This window comes from Meriones unguiculatus, chromosome 14, assembly GCF_030254825.1.
Source record: "Meriones unguiculatus strain TT.TT164.6M chromosome 14, Bangor_MerUng_6.1, whole genome shotgun sequence".
Classification (NCBI taxonomy): domain Eukaryota; kingdom Metazoa; phylum Chordata; class Mammalia; order Rodentia; family Muridae; genus Meriones; species Meriones unguiculatus.
The window spans coordinates 37864315-37871130 of record NC_083361.1 but is presented as its reverse complement, the minus strand read 5'-3'; the positions used below and the strand labels follow the sequence as shown (position 1 = coordinate 37871130).

The window sequence follows — 6816 nt, the reverse complement described above, 5'->3', positions numbered from 1 at the left end:
CTGACTATTCTGTTTCCAAATGCAATCAATCGCTTGAGGATTTAGCTCTGCCTGTGTCCTTGGGGACAGCCACAGTCCCAAAGCACAGCCTCTAGGTGCCAGGCTTCCAGGGCATCTTCTGGGCCGGGTCAAGTGCAGCACTGAGTCAGTCCAGAGCCAGGGGACGGGCAAAGCACCCACATCCTTCCTTTGAAGCAAAGTTAGCCTGTAAAATTAACATTTCTATTTAAAGACAGTGAAGTTTGGACAGGATATCAAAGAAAGTCCAGTCAGGAAATGGAAACTGCACCAGGAATTTAGAGATTATTTGATGTGAATGGTCTTTCACCAGGAATCAGAGAACTGTAAGACAAAGAAGATGCTGAAGCTGCATGGAGACGGGTGGCAGGGAGCACTGTCACCCACAGCTGGAGGAGCAAGGAAGCCAGGAATAGAACAGAGACCCTCAGAGATGGAGACACAGGTGAGGAAAGGAGCTCACAGCCTGGGTGGATTAATGAGAATGCTGTGAGAGTGTGGGGAAAAAAATAAAACTAGGGCCAACTGCTCCACTGAAATGAGTGGTCACTGCCAAGGTAAAGCAGCACACCTTGAATTGCAGGTAGCTGGAGCGTCGGAGGGCCAGGGTGACGGAGGGACAGGGTGATGGGTGGCTGGGACAATGGTGGTGGTGACCAGAAACTGACAGGAAGAAGCATAGACCCTTTCCCTCCTCCTACTTCCACAGTAAGTAGAACCCTCTCTAGCTCCAGCTAGCAAAGGAGGGATAAAAACGCAGAGTGAGAAAGGGTGTGTAGGACTCACAATGATGGTATGTGCCCGCAATGCCAGTTCTCAGGAAATGGAGGCAGAAGTGCTTGTGGGCCTGCCTGAGCTGCATAGAAAGCCTGTGGCTTAACTAGGCTATAGAATGAGCCTTGTCTCAAAGAAGAATAAGATTAAAAATAAAAATAAAACAACTTGTTAATCAGAAGCTTGTTACCACTTATTTCCACTGCAAGGGGGCAATGGAAATCAAAAGCGAAAAGATATGAACTTAAAATTTACCAAGTGGTTATTGCAGCCATAAGCTACGAACATGTATAGCCATGTATAAATAGCATACATGTGCACACGTGTGTGTGTGTGTGTGTGTGTGTGTGTGTGTGTAAAATGCTAGCTCCCAATTTCTAAAAACATCTAATATTTATTAAGACAAATGACCTAATGCATTCCTTTTGAGGACCCAAGGAGGTAGACACCAGGAGATTCCTCATCTCATAGATCTGAGCTGAAACTCTACAAATGTTAAGAGACTGCTTATGCTGCTCAGAGGAGGAGACCCGAGATCAGCCCCACGGAGCCGTACATGGGCCCAGCCTCCCCTCCTGTCTGCTAAGCACCACAGCTACAGAGTCTGCTCTCCTTCCCACACTCCTGTGATCCCTTCCCCTGAGACCACTGGGTTTCTCTTGCCGTCTGCCCTTATGCAGTGAATAGCTCAAGGTCTGTGTTTCATCAAAACACAGGACAGAGCTGCACCACATTAAACACCACAGCAGCAAAGGGAGAGCAGAGAAGAGGGCTTACAAACCAGCACAGTAGCCCAATGCACAGCCAATAGGTCTGTGCTGTAGATAGACGCACTAACCTGGAAAGTCACCAACAATGAATGTCTAATTACAGGTACTGGGCACCACGCTATTGTGTCTGTAGCGTATTTTGCTGTCATAATAACCTGACATCGTGGGTCTCATCACCGACAGCTGCACTTCACAGAGGGGGATTTGAAGGCATTTGGGAAGCTATGTAAGTCCACATCATAGAGCTGCTCACCGACAGGATCGCATCTAGCACAGAATCACTGAGCCCCGAGCACATGCCACCCACTACACTACCTCGCTCCAGGACAGTAAGAAACCCTCATGGCAGCCTATGCAGTCACCAAGAAAGCAGTTATAAAAGAGTGTATGTGCTGGGCCTTGTACACCCAGTGTGAGTATATATGTATTTATTCGTATGTATGTTGTGCATCCAGTGTGAATATATATGTACTTACACATATATTACTGTGTACATGCATGCATGTGCATGTGTGTGTGTGCGTACATGCATGTGTGTGTGTGTGTGTGTGTGTTTAATTTCAGTCCATGGGGCAAAGTCTGGGAGGGTTTAAAATACTAATAAAGGTTAGTTCAGTGAGGTGACTGATATTTTTAAATAACTATATGGCTTTCTGCACTAAAGTCTTCACAATGACATTTTAAAGATTTTTAGAGAAAAGGGTGTCTTCTTGAGAAAACAGCCTGGCACTTGGGGAAACTTTGTAATATTTGGGATGAAAAACAGAGGGAACTTGTGTCGCTGCTAGGCACGCCCCACAAAAATGAGGCTCCAAAGTGTGTGCTCGCCTGAGCTGCAGTGGCAGTCACCCCACACATGGATAAACCAGGAGCCACGGCCCAGCTCTGCTTTCAGCCTGTTCTTTCTCCGCATGCGAAGAAGCTTTTCAGACATGCCGAATGGGAAGGTGACCACTGCGCTTTGAAACCCCAGCCTCCCCAATCCTAATCAAGACAGCTGGGTCCCTCTGCGCACCGACATCTATGCATGGATAGCATTGTCTGCTGGCTGGGTGTCATCCTCTGCGTCGGGAATATTCTCCTATTTCCCCCCAAGCCATGTGTTGCCTTGGAAACATCATGATTCTTACAGAGATCTAAGCAAAGAGAAATAATAAAAAATAATAAAACCTCACACTTAAAAGTCCAGTTTTCGTGCCGCCAAGGTATTTCGCTCACGCCTTCCTCTGGATAAAAGGACCGGCAGACAGAATGGCTCATACTGTGAATCACTCAGATAATTACTAATTAGAGAAAACACACTCTTCTCTGTTCTCTGGGTAATTCAGGTCAAAGTGCAATGAGGCAGACTGCAAAGGCCAGTGCTTCTGTGAACAAATTCAGCCCCATACCTAATACTGAGACCAAAGAGACAGTACTTCACGAGAGGCCATGAAACAGCTTGCCATCACCACATCAATTCACACAGAAGGAAGGAAGCCCAGGGACCTTCTCTCTGAGTGACAGTCCACAAACGTGTTTTGTAAAAGTTAGATATGAAATGGCCTAGCTTTGCAGGACGTGTGGGCTTTGGCAGAACCACTCAGCCCTGCTACAGATAATATGTAAGAAGGAGTGACCTGATAAAACTTTATTTTTAAAAACAGACATTGCCGTGGGCAGTCACTTGTTGAACTTTCTCTAGAGTGTAGAGTCCTAGGATGTGTCTGTGGTACTCAGGGATAACCTTGAGGAAAACAGGCAGGTTGGTAGAGCTGTCCTCATTGGCTTCTTCAGTGAAAGCATTGTATCCTATAAGCCTGGCTCTCACCTGAGCACTAAGTGAAGTCCCTGGAGTTTATACTTCAGGGAGGAGGCATAGTAAGCAAGCAAGAATATTACTAACAAAGATATGTGACGTAAATATGATAGGCTAATGCAACAGGGGAGGGAAGACAATTTGTCTAGCATGGTCGGGCCACTCCTATACAAACTACCCACTCATGTCAGGTTAAAGAAAAGTTGCCGAAAATGTGGATATTTAGGCAAAGGGTGGGTTATAAAGTGTAAAGAAGCCAAATGCAGAGCCTCATGCAGGGGCAGATTGAGTACCTCCACAGAACAGAAAAACCAGTCCCGTTGTAATGAAGACTATAGCAAACAAGGCGTAGCCGATGCCATCAAGGGTTACTGCTGGTGAGACCTTGCAAGTCCTAGGACATCTCTTGGACTTCACTTGGCTCCAACAAGAAGCACTCAGGGGCTCCAGCTCTTGCTTGGTGGTTCCTGTGTCAGGTACAGTTAGTTCTGGGGGTGGGCGATTAGTAGGACTCATTCTGGCAAGTAAACACAAGAGCTTTCTCACCAGGCAATTGAAGATGGATTTAAATAAAATAAATAGATTCCGGGGTAAGATCTGAGGTTCCTACCAAGTGTTATCTTGTTTTTCTCTTGATGAAAATGAACTGGGAAACCCAGAAGGAAACCAGCAGCCTGGTTCAGAGTCATGTTCATGGAATGAGCAAAAGGCAAAAGCTGCTGTCTCCCAAGTTTCTATTTTCACTGCCAAAGCAATGATCTTCAAAGTAGAACTCACAAAACATACAGGTTAAGGAGACATTGAAACTTAGGTAAGATGGTTGTAGACTATGTAAAGGAGAATACCAGGTCAGGTCTACACAGGCATCACCAACATCCATGTCAGACCTGTGAGAAGAGAACAGGGGCCCAAACAGGAAATGCTGTTTTCAAAAAGGATAACAAGGCAGATGCCAAAACTACCTCCTATAAGCTGAGTGTCATTCTCCAGGCACATAAGAAAATGCTGAATGATTTTTAAAACTCAGCATATAACAAGCAATAGGGAAGAGGCCCTCACAGTAAGCAGTGTAGCTCATGAACACAAAACTCACAGGGTCACCCCATCATCCTTCTGAGAAGTTGGCCACCCCAGTGTTGAGTATGAACACCAGGTTACCCACTGCATGAGGCAGACACCATGTCTGCCTTCATTAGTTCAGGGAGAAGCCTTAGTAACATGCTCCAGCGGTCCCCTTGATCCTACTCAATCCTATCTTTTTCCCACTCTTTATCAGTGAGTTGGATAAAGATTTGGGGTTCCTATCCAATTACACATTGTGTGATGAGGACCTAATTTGGCTGAAACTAATAGATAAATAAATATTTACTGTTTCACAAATACTCTGAAAGTATAAGTGCTTAAAAAATAGTTAAATGAGCTGGTACATGCTTTTAATCCTAACATTCCTGAGAGGCAGAAGCAGAGGCACCAAATCTCTGTGGATCAAGGATAGCCTGGTTTACATAGTAAATTCCAAGCTGGCTAGGGGCACATAGTGAAACCCTGTCTCAAAAGCAGATAGAGAGACAGACAGATAGACAGACAGACAGACAGATAGATAGACAGACAGTCAACTGGCCACAAGTGTTGATCTTGTTTTTTTGTTTTGTTTTGTTTTGTTTTTCCCTTCTCAGGAAAAGAGAACTGGAGAGAGGATGTCAGTAGATGTGAAATTTTAATAAGTTTTGCCTATCCAGCCTCAGAATCTTGGCAAAATTTAACATTTGATCAAAGTAGCCATACAGAAGGTCAGACAAAGCCAACACAGGAGGCCTGACCTGTCTTTCTTATGGGACATGCAGAATGCAGCAGCTAAATACCTCCACTACCCCATCCATCACCACCCTTGCCCAGGGGAAATTCTTTTCTGAAGAAATTGAACAATTCTAAACAAAAGACTCATAGTGAAAGCTGGGTTTCCCCCAGTACCAGCCTCCTTACCAAGACCAAGGCCTGCCACAAGACAAACCATGGTGATACACAAAACCATCCATCTGAATGTAACACCTTATTATTAGATATGGAAGGACAAGCTGGAAACTCTTTTCAGTGTGAAAAAGAGGTGATGTTCAACCAACAGAAAGAAGGAAGGTGAAAGTAACAGATACAACAAAGGAGGCAAAGACTTGGGCGAAAAAGCACATCTAGAAATTTTCCTTAAAAAAAGAATAACATTGCAGCTAGGCACACATGTTTAATCCCAGCCCTGGAGGTAGAGGCAGGCAGACATCTGTGAGTTCAATGCCAGCCTTGTGTACATAGTGAGCTCCTGTCTCAATTAGCCAATCAATCAAACAAACAAATAATAAAATAGTGATTGCATGACCAAAGGAACAGAACACTATGAAAAAGGATAAGAGAGAGATGTTGAAGTTAAAAATAGGACATAAACAAAGAGTTGATGGATAAAGTTGAAGAAGTCTAAGAAGAGAAGTAAATAAAAATATGAGGCTAGAGCATAAGACTCCACCAGGAATGAGAAGGACCAATGGCTAGAGAGAATTCCTAAAGAAGAGACCAGACACCAAAAAGGGATGAGAGGAGGACAAACAGTGACTGAATGCACAAACCACCTGGATGAAGGTGTCCCATGGGTCCACCACTGAGATCACAAAAGATCCCACCACAGCTTTGAAGACCTTGTGTTCAAAACCATCCCCTAAAAACCTTGAAAGAAAACCCAAGAAACAACTGATAAGAGCCAAGCTCAGTCAGGCAAAGACTCTCAAGAAAAAACTTATATCTTGGGACAGTATTTCTCAAGCACCATCCTAAGATATGGCCAAGGACCAAACTTTGTTCTCAGTCTGCCAGAGAATGCTACAAAACAGAGTCCAGACTAAAGACCAATGCCAAAGAATTACTAGCAAAAATAAATTCAAAAAAAAGGACTCAATCAAATTATCATAAACATTTCAAATGTTTCTGCTTCTGTGCTTCTCACAGCAGATGGATGGCTTACAGCTTACAGACTGAGCCTGAGCCAAGGGCCACACTGAGTAGCATGTGAGAGCAGAAACATCTGCAAAGATGATTTCAAGACTGTAGTTCTCAAACCAGAATTCTGGACTCAGGTTATGGTTTGAATTGACCAGAATAGAAAGCAAGCATGCTGAGTTTCAAAATAATATAAGCCATTTATCTGCTTTAATCTTTTCTCAGGAAGCTAAGAGACAGTCTAGCACAGTAAAGGGGAAAATCAAAAGTCCATGACCAGCACAGGTTAGAGGCAGGTGAATGGAGGAGTCCACATGCCCAGCTCTGCAGGCCTAAGCTGGTGCGAGGCCAGTCTTGCCTGCGCACTTCTGCTTTTCATCCTTGCAGCCTCCCTCCAAAGCCATGGTATAAACATGTGCTGAGGCTTAGAGAAGTTAACATGGCCCTGTGAGCAAGGTATCAGAAAGGACTATCTGC

The 6816-nt window shown here is 44.4% G+C and overlaps 1 long non-coding RNA gene across 1 annotated transcript; it reads left to right on the top strand.

The window, feature by feature from the left end:
- The first annotated feature begins 338 nt into the window (after nt 1-338).
- On the top strand, nt 339-2731 carry LOC132647036 (uncharacterized). Its single transcript, XR_009585323.1, has 3 exons — nt 339-463; nt 1666-1974; nt 2351-2731. It is a non-coding gene; the product is annotated as an uncharacterized LOC132647036 (long non-coding RNA).
- The last annotated feature ends 4085 nt before the right edge of the window (nt 2732-6816 follow it).